This window comes from Plectrocnemia conspersa, unplaced genomic scaffold (assembly GCF_051122295.1).
Source record: "Plectrocnemia conspersa isolate PC_06_02 unplaced genomic scaffold, ASM5112229v1 ptg000001l, whole genome shotgun sequence".
Classification (NCBI taxonomy): domain Eukaryota; kingdom Metazoa; phylum Arthropoda; class Insecta; order Trichoptera; family Polycentropodidae; genus Plectrocnemia; species Plectrocnemia conspersa.
The window spans coordinates 10482909-10493504 of NW_028277165.1; the positions used below are offsets into that span (position 1 = coordinate 10482909).

Sequence of the window (10596 nt, forward strand, 5' to 3'; positions counted from 1 at the left end):
ACAAAAAAATTAAAATGCAAGGATCAAGTCTTTGGAAAGGATTTGTTCGTTGGATAAATAAAACAAGATTCAACGTTTTCATGTAAAAGTTATATAAATCATATAATAAAACGTTGTCATATTTTGTGCAAATACAAGGGGAAATATAATATAAAAAATATTGTTAATTAAACAGACATTAAATATTTTAGTCGTAATAATAATATTTTATAAAAGAATTTAAAATAAATTATTAATGTAATAATTATGTACTTTTTTATTAAATATTTCACCATTTTTCGCGTTCGTTAATATTTTAACTTTTAACAATAATATCATTTACATGTTTTATTGAAATGAATTGTTGTAAATGTAGTAAGTAAAAAGATTTTCCATAAACAAAGCTCAGTTCTTAATTCTTAATATTACAAATATATAGTATTACATATATTTTTAACATAATATGCTCCACTTTTTTTATTTCTCAAGAAATTGTATTAAAAGTATGGATAGCAATTGTTATATTTTGTAAAAATAGAATACCATATAAATGTTTGATTTTTGAAACATATTAAAAAAATATGTAGATAACCGAGAATTCCCGAGAATATCCCAGAGGCGCAAACTGTGTGCAATAATTTACAACATAGTACGCATATCAACATAATAAGAAGACATACACTACGTGTACATAATAAATAGTAAAACAAAATTTAATAAATCAAATTATTTCAGTAAAAAAAAAATCCCTTCAAAAATGGAAATCGCATAACGAATGCTTTTTGCCCTTACAAAACAAATTGACCCTCATACGTTCGACTGCATTAGTGAATTGATTTTTTGAAAGAATATTTTTTCGACATTCGACCATTACACAAAATATCACTTTTTCGATATATTTATAGACATTCACATAATAATAACATGTACACTCCGTGTACATCACAGAAAACCAAATACATATAGATTGAACAAATTATTTTAGAATTAAATTTCATTTCCAAATATTTATAGTTCTTTTGTATAAGTTTCATGCATTTAAAAAAAATATAAGTGTATATAAATTTTTATGATATACATATAAATTATATTGAAAAAATAAATATTGAAAAATTAAATTCTAAATGCATGCTTATATAATAAAACATTTTATTTTAAATACTAGTTTGTATATAGCACATGCAATGAATAAAATAACATTAAAAAAAACTTTTAGTTGAAATCAAATTGCGAAATATATAAATCTAAATTATTCATCGAGCAACGATTTACAAATATCAATTGTTCCAAGATATGAGAATCGAATCGACAGATTTTTGAAAACCTGTCAAACGGCAATGTGCGTTAAAGAAGCAATAATGAAATGCGACATTTTTTAACCTGAAGAGGGTTAAATATAATTTCGCATAAAAACGGATAATCTTTAGAACTGTATAAGAAATACATGTCCAATATATATATATATATCCCTATGACAACGGTCGAGTAGAAGCAATCGATTTTTTCTTAACCCGAAAAACGTGTTTTAATATTTTTGGCAATGGGCGGGAATTTAGTAATGAAGTATTTTCTTTAAAAGAAAACGCCCCTCTGTCTATAGTCCTTTAACTGTATATATAAAGTATTATACAATATACATATATACACAATTATATAATTTATATATCCCATTATTATTTTTATTAGCATACTTATGATGAGCATTTATTTAATTTAAATAAACAGTCGGTATATAGAAATAGACTTGCTGCAGATTCATATTTATTCAAAGGTAATATAATAAGATATTTTGAGTAACGTATAACATTCAATTGCTCAATTACATATTATGCCAACGTAAAATATCATCGCACATGGTTAATAAATATAAATAAACGAAAATTGTAATTATGTTGACAACACATCCTACATTTTAACGACGATAAGAAGTCATTTAAAATCAAGACAAGAAGTTCAAGTTTTTAAAAGAGAGATAAGGTAATTCTTCTGAACCTTTGCTCTATTATTATTTTATAGTATGATTTACAATTTAAGTAAATATGCAAATAATTAACGTATTACTTTGTTACACTTATTGATACAATAAGTAAATTGAGGTTGACAAATAAATAGTTCACCGCCTCTATTTTATTGGTAAACAAAATCAGTAAAAACAGCTCACGAATAACATCTTAGTGTCCAATTTAGAAACACAGTCGATATAGATATGTACACTGAGTAATGTGCAAAATACATGTTATATATAGCATTAATCGTTGTTTGAATTTCTATATTGTTTTTATTGTCAAGCCAATTGACCGTCAGATTTCGTACTGAAAATATTTATAAAAAGTATAATGCTACATCGTCCACAATTTAGTTTAAATAAAAAGAAATAGTATTTGTGAAACATTTGATAAAAAATACATATGGAGAGCTATTGTGTGGTTTAGGGAAGGAGGGTGTTTGCAGTCGTATACTTGCTAAAAAAAACATCGTTATTGAAATGCGTTTAAAGGCATGAAATCGACACAAAAGCTGGGATATTTGGCTTTAAGAAGAGTGAAATATGCTGTGAAAAATATACACAAACAAATGATCTGGGAGTGCTTCTTATATTCCGGAACGGAAGGTATCCACTTAATCGACGGGACAGTTTAAAGCAGGTACAGGCGCCCTCGACTTTCGAACGTTTGACTTTCGCACAATTCGCTATTTCGCACATTTAAAAAAAACATTTTTTTTTTAATTTAATTTTTTTTAAAAATACGTTCTGATAGCGGTGAATCTTTTGCTTCAATCGAACGTTAATATTATACAAACAGGTCTACGATATGTTCAATTTTGCAAAATAAAAATATAATTAAAGAACACGTTCAAAATTGTGGAAAATAAAGATATATTTCCACAATCTTTAATTATATGTTTCTAAAAAAACACAGCAACAAAAAAAACATGGATGAAATCAAAAATCTTTGTCATCGTAGATCGATGACCAACATCAAAAAGATGTCCCTCTGAGTATTTCAATTATTCAAGCAAAAGCTCTTAGTTTGCACAAAGATTGGAAGGATAGATTAAAAAAATATTTTAACACGGTTTTTCAAGCAAGTAACGGTTGGTTTTACAATTTTAAAATGAGGTATTCTTTTCATAATATTAAATTTACTGGAGAATCGGCTGATGACGATAAAGATGCTGCAAAAGAATTTATTTCCTAATTATCCAAAATTATTGAAAATAAAGAATATTCCTCTAGCCCGTGGTTTCCCAAACTATGTTCCGCGGAACACTGGTGTTCCGCGGGTCCAAAATAGGTGTTCCGCGGAGCCTGAATAGATATTTTACTAAAATTTAGAGTATATTAAAAAAATTGTTAGTCTTGCTAATACATAAAAATTGTTCATAAATCTGATAAAAAAGCTTGAAACTATTGTATTTTATTGCGTTAAAACAGGATTGAGTGTATACTTTTGGAAATATAAATGATTTAAATAAAATTTGCATAAAAATGAATCGATTTTTTTGTAAATTAATTTAGTCCGGTTGCTTACAATAGAGATTTTTTTCCATTTTGACAAAAAAAAAGATTACAGAATTTACATATTATTCAAAAACTACCCATGGATCTTTGGTTGAAAACAGGAAATTAGACGAAAGAAAGGCCAAATATTTCTACTGATACATCTATCATCGAAGAAGAAAATAATCCAAAAACTGAGAATACAACTGATCAATATTATGCCTGATATAAAAAAAACCTGTAATTTAAGAACATAAAATCATCAGTCATTAGGAGTTTTATTTATTTTAATTTTTATGTTTATTAAATAATTGATATTTTTTTTAACATTTTTTATTTTTATTTATACTAATATGAATTACCCAACCTAAAAATAAGCTAAGTGTTCCGCCAAAGTTTTCGGATTTGCCAAGTGTTCCGTCGCTGAAAAAGTTTGGGAAACCCTGCTCTAGCCAAATATGTAGATGAGACAGGTTTATTTTGGAAAACTCTTTAACAATGAAAAATATTAATGAAGCCTTCACGCACCTTGACAAATTTTTAAATATTATGGAAGATTGTGATCCCAATGGAGAACGCATATCTCAAGTGCGTGGTGCGATCAATAAAATCATAACATGTTATAAAATATTATATGAAGAAAAGAAAAAGAATAGTGGAAAACAGTTAACTCTTGATAATTTTTCAAAGGAAACACCCGCAAACCCCACTTAAACGTGTCTCTTAAACGCCTCTTAAACATCTTACATTTACTTGATAAATAAACATTTTAAAATACACACAATTTCAATTTTTTTACTTTCCTCGACTTACGTACATTCAACATTCGCACACATTTTCAGGAACCAATTATGTGCGAAAGTCGAGGGCCGCCTGTATATTGTAATGGTTTATACTTTAAAATCTTTTTCACTAAGTGGACGACACATTTCGATCAGTTGTTTACTAAACATCGTTAAAATGTAGAGCTTTGCACTTTGAAACCTCACTTGTTTACATTCTGTGACGCATCTGCACGGTGATCCAACGAAGCGGAACAAGCTAATGTGCGAAAATAGACCGAACTTCAAACGAACAATGCAAAAGATTCAAAGAAAAGAGGAGAAAGACCTTGCACAAAAGTATCATCGGAAAACGAGGAAATATAAATTGCGATTTACGAAACTATTATTTTTAGACTCTTTTTTGTATTACTTATATGTAATATAAAAAATAGCAAATAAACTACATATTTCATTTATGAGACAATTCGATAGATGTAAAAACTCGATAACACAGATCAAGCCTTGATTGCGAATTATATATGTACATTATATGTAAATATGATATGACTTGCAAATTGTATTTTTACCATTTTTCTTATTCAAAAAATAATTTAATAAAACGAATAAACAAAGAAAATTGTGCGCGATGCTCACGGCCGTCAAGTCATATGAATAAGTATGAATATTCGATTTCGATCAACGATCCGTGAGCAATAATGGATAAATTCGACGTTTTTTACACAAATAAAATGTCGACCGTGTGTGGGTCGCGTTGGAAGTCACGATAAATACTTCATCGCTTTACTTTGAAAGGCTCGTTCACCATCAAATGCTGCATTTTTGGAATGCCAAATGTTTCACATTAATTTGCTATAATAGTATAAATATAAAATTAGATGCAACGGGCGCATGCGTTCTTGAACTATTTGAACCGCCCACAAGGGAAATGAATGAGCGCGATTGGTCGACGGGAAATCTTTGTGTTGGTCAAACTCGAGAGAAATTACATGACGGAAGAGAAAACATGCTCAATATACGATAGAAAGACAAAGTAAATGTATATTTATAATAAATTAAAAATCAACAGGCTGATTCATATATAATATTAGAGAATAAGAATCCGCGATCCGAACCTTATTTATTATTACTACACGAAAAAATTAAATTATTTTACCGATGTAAACTTATATTAACTTTGGTACTTGTTGGTACTTGGTATCAGTTGTTACTCCCCACTGCAGTATCCCTGACTCAAGGGTCTCACTGCTGTGTGCATGCGCGCTACTGCATTTTCCATGCTGTTCAAAACCAATCAAATGAAATATTTGATATAAAATATTTTCATATTCGTTACCATTTCATATAACAGGCGCGTATGCGCACAGCAGTGAGACCATGTTAGAGTCACGTGTAACGGAGTGGAAAGTAACAAGTGGTGGTTTTTGAGCGTTGCGCTGTGCAAATTTACAAGTACCTTAACTTTGTTTGTTTATTGAAGCAGCAGAAACTTTCGCACGGTGAGCTTTGCCGTCATGAAATTTGCAGAGCTTATTTGGAATTTCTAAGTCAATGCAAGTAATTTAAATTAATAAATTTCAGTTCGCAACGTTATTTATATCATGAGATATGAAGCTACAATATTTTGTTAGAACCCTCTATATTTTTTGGGATTAATCATAACTCAATATACGTGTAATTAACTTAGATGGAAGGCTATAAGAAAATTTGTCAACGAATAATTCTATCCACAATATATCCGAGCTGAACGGTGTATCATGATCATATTCACTTAATTTAAGAAATTGTGGATCAGCATTAATCTATGGATATAATAGAACTTAAGTAACCACATTTAAAAATACATTTTGGCAAAGTGTGTATTTCAACAAGACAATAAACTAAAACATTTGTGTACTTCTAAAACAGTGTGGTGTATGCTAAGATAATTAAGACTAAACTTGAAATTAATGAAGATATTAATAGATTCTAAAATTATATTCTAAGTACTAATTAAGTCTATGCATAACAGCTGCAAAGCTGTTTTAAATGCGAAAGTTCATCAAACAGAATATTAATGATATTTTTTTATCTTCACTGTTTGAATTTCGTCAACAGTTTTTCTTTGTTCTATTAGCTAAAACCTTATTTTAAATGCTTATATAATATATTTACAATATATAAAACGATAATACATATAAATTAAAAACTATGGTTTTTATAGAAAAAGTGAGGATTCAAAAACTGAACCCTCCTAAAAACTATTAACCCATTGCAAGATTTTCTTTATTTAAAACAAACGCAAAGGTGAAAACGAATCCTTTTAATCAAAATACATTTCAATTGCATTATAAAATAAAAATAGAAACGCTAAATTTGTCACAACGCTCAAACTAGCAAGCTCGGTTCAACGTACAAAACTTTATAAGCGATCATTAACCGTCGCTATTGTACGTTCAATTTAAACCAACGAGAGGAATTCGTATGACGATCATATCGAACCGGTCGTCAGACGCTAGCTGCGAGTACCGACAGTGGTCAGCAGTCAAAAACTTTCTAAATAAAAACTCGCAAGAGAAGAGGATCTATAATATTTAGTGTGCGTAAATTGCATAACGCTGATAAAGCAATGTCATGACATGACATTTCTCATATTGCGTTGTCGTCAACGTTTTTCTTCATCGACGTCAACATTAAATCAAATCGAAATCATCGCTTCAGTCATTCAAATGCGACTACGAGTAATGAATCGGTCGTTCGTAACGATGATAAACGTAAAATTGCAACTACGACCATTGTAAACACACACACACTAAAAATCGCTTGCCAAATAGAAGCTTACGTCATGTTGGAAAATATTTTCAGCGCTAATGCGATAAACATAAGCACGGATTGGAAAAATACGTAATCCAAAAATATCGAGATGAAATATAGAATCATGTGAGAGTAAGTTGATAACCCAAGAGCACGTGGAGATGACTAGGCGAACGTTCGTATTTCACTACGAATTCTTCTCGAGAGATTCCCGAGTATGTAATAATAAAGAGTGACGTAAATTAGCTTCGAAATCGGTAGACGGCGGGTAAACAAAGCGACAATAATGTTCCACTAACGGCAAGCTAATGAGTAATTAAACGTGCAGATAATGGCGAAACGTAGTAAACAACTCGTGTTGAATATACATATGTACATATAACAAAGAAACAAAAATATCCAAATTCGACTCCTCTACGTGTAATATAGGTTACGCAGAATTCCAAAGCATTTTTAATAACCGAAATAGTAAAACATAGCAAAGTCTGTCAAATTTAAAGAAAGAAAGACAGAGTATTTAGCAAAAAAAAATTTAACGAAAAACCTACAAAAACTCGCTCAGTAGCTAAATATCTAACGACAGTATAAAGTGGTACATAAACACAAATATAGCGTTTTACTTGCATATACATACAACCCCTAGTTTCGATCACCGGACATAATAAAAATACACACTTTAACACATTCCAAATAAATTGTTCCAGCTCCACTTAGTCGCAGCAGAAAAAATCAATGTGTTTGGCAAGCTAAGAAAGAATAAGGAACGTTATCGCGTCTTCTAGGGCAGTCTATAGCTTGCAACAATAAATCGTCGAGCATCGGCGGATTGTCACAACACCTCAACAACTTTAAAAAGTGTATTATTAAATAGACACTAAGATGAGAATGCAATAAATTGCAACTAGGGATTGCAATACCGGTAATACCGGTATGTATTAAGACAAAAATTGATGCTCATTGTAGCTCTAAGTAGTTTTATCGGAGTAAAATAATTTTATTCCCAGGTGGCCGAAATATATGCGAAAAATTCCACGGGAGGGATATATCAGCGCAATTTTTTTAAATATTATTTAACATGTTATATACATTTTGTACTACATGCGCAACGTGTCAAAACAAAGAGAATACATTTGCTTTATTTCAGGCAAGTCTAACGCTACCTAGCAGTTCCCAGTAATTATGTTATGTAGCAGGAAAATGACCGCATTTTATATAATAAGGATGGCTGGCGTAGTGAAAACAATAGCAGGTATTGAATACATTAAATATTTCTGTGTTTTTACATATTTGTACATAACCAGTCCAAGGAATATGCTTTACTAAACATAGGTGTTAAATATTAGCAATAAGTTAGTCCCAATAATTATATTCAAATAAAAATCGTAATTCAAAAATTTGCACGAATTAATTTGCTTTTTAAAAAATAACTTTTTCATTGGAAAATAATGCAATTTTTGTTTTTATTATTTTTTTCTGTCATCAACTAAAGTGAAGTTGTACTAGACTTATTTTTCGGATAATCGTAACTAATAAAAAATAATGAGTAATGTATTTTACTAGAAAAAAATGATTAGTGATGCTTTATACAAATTTAGGAGGCATCCAGCAGTGATCGATCAAAGACGACGTTGTCATATATTTATTGTTCCAAAAGAAGAATAAATCCACAACATTGGCATTTTCAAAAAATATTTTACTCGGATTATTTTTACGGTCAGTTAATTAAAATAATAATAATGGCAATACAATAAACATTAAATTGAATCAAAAATAAACATTAAATTGATTTTTGAAAAATGCAAATTTTACCTTGTGTTTAAATGTTCTGATTTTTTAAATTTTTATTTATTTGAAATTATGTTTATTCACTAAAAAAAAAGTGTTTTTTTCAGTCATTTTTTTACTGATTTTTGTAGAAAGAGATATAAAAATCAATTGGGCGACTTAAGTCGATTTGCGCGTTCAAAGGGTTAAATAATGTTTATACATATATAAAGAAAAGTTATTTTCATTAGAACTGATAAATAGGTCGATGTTCTCGAACTTGACTCATGTGAGTTTGGTATCATTCCAAAACTAATTAAAATCATGCTCTCTATTTATATAAAATTATATATTAAAAAATTAAAATGCATATACTTATACGCATTAACAGCAACAGAATGGGAAATAATTCAATAATTAATTCAATGCAAATATGGGCAGCAATTAAAATTATAAATAAAATGAACGTTGATATCTCCGATCAAAACCAACGAGTCGAAAATAAACTTATAATAAGTTAACTCGTTTTATTAGCTGGAAGGAAAATACGCAACAGTGAATAGTTACCCCATAAAAAATAACTATTCAAAACGAGCAATTAAACGTTTTAAATCACCGAACCGTCAATTAAACTAACACGTTTATCACTGAAACGGGACTTTTAAATGTATCTGATTCTGACCATTTCTTGCGGCGAAGAAACGCATTTGATCTGTCCGCATAATTTTAGACCGTCATAGTTTGCATATTAGAATGTAATGTGAATAATTATGCGATCCGATCGCATCTTATCTTATCTAGCTATAAACAACGATATTATACTGCAAGAGTGTTATATCCGTCGTACTTAATATGTATTTATTGTAAATCTTGTTACAACTGAGTAAACACAATCAACAACTACTAAGTAAGAAGTGAGGCATCAGACTGAAATAATACAAAATTTGATACAAAATAAATGTAAGCAATATAATTTAATTTACAGATTAAATCGAGATTGTTGCTTCACTGATGCGCATGCGAGCAAGGGTTGGCCATAAAATCACATATTATCCAAGATACTGAATTCACAATATCTAGCGACTCGGTTAGTGTGAATGAACTAAAAAGTAAAAATAAAAACTGGCGTTGGTTCACGGGCGCCAACCGAAATCTTGGCAAACTCGATTGGATTGGATTTAATATAAATAATATTTATATAATTAAATCAAACTTTGATATTTATGAAATATTTTTATATCCTATAAATATGATTTATAAAATTCACGACCCAGTTATTTTAATAATTTAACGCTCCATATAACATACATTTATTTTAATTTACATACTTTGTATCAGGATTGCAACTTTTAAAAATTGAATTAGATAACGATTTTTTTGCTGTCAAAACGAGCATAAAACGATTCGAATTATGTATTAAAATGCATTTGATACTCGTTAAATAAACCGGTTTGACGACGGTTTTTGAGTATAATGTGTAAATGTTTTGAACCTGATTTAATACATCGGAAGAACTGAAAACATGAAAATTATGCCTTTTATGTAAAAAAAAAACGACTCAAACACTGAGATAACACCGAAGATAGCACCGTGTGCGAATGCAGAGCAAAGAGAGCTTTTCTCGAAAGAAAATTGAGTACGAAAGGGTAACGGCGATAAAAAGAAGATTCAGATCCTGTTTTCGATCACCTGTATACTATAACAGAGGCCATGCAACTCATTTTGTCGCAAACCGATATAATTAAAGAGCAGTGCGGATTCCTTCGCGTATTTTCG

General features: G+C 29.7%; 1 protein-coding gene and 1 long non-coding RNA gene across 3 annotated transcripts in view; both read right to left on the reverse strand.

The window, feature by feature from the left end:
• LOC148238791 (hypoxia-inducible factor 1-alpha-like) overlaps positions 1 to 10596 on the reverse strand; it is a 146714-nt gene that overhangs the window by 110687 nt on the left and 25431 nt on the right. The window lies entirely within an intron of this gene.
• LOC148238792 (uncharacterized) lies at positions 3956 to 8355 on the reverse strand. Its single transcript, XR_015808920.1, has 2 exons — positions 5654 to 8355; positions 3956 to 5511 (listed from the first exon to the last, which is right to left on the reverse strand). It is a non-coding gene; the product is annotated as an uncharacterized LOC148238792 (long non-coding RNA).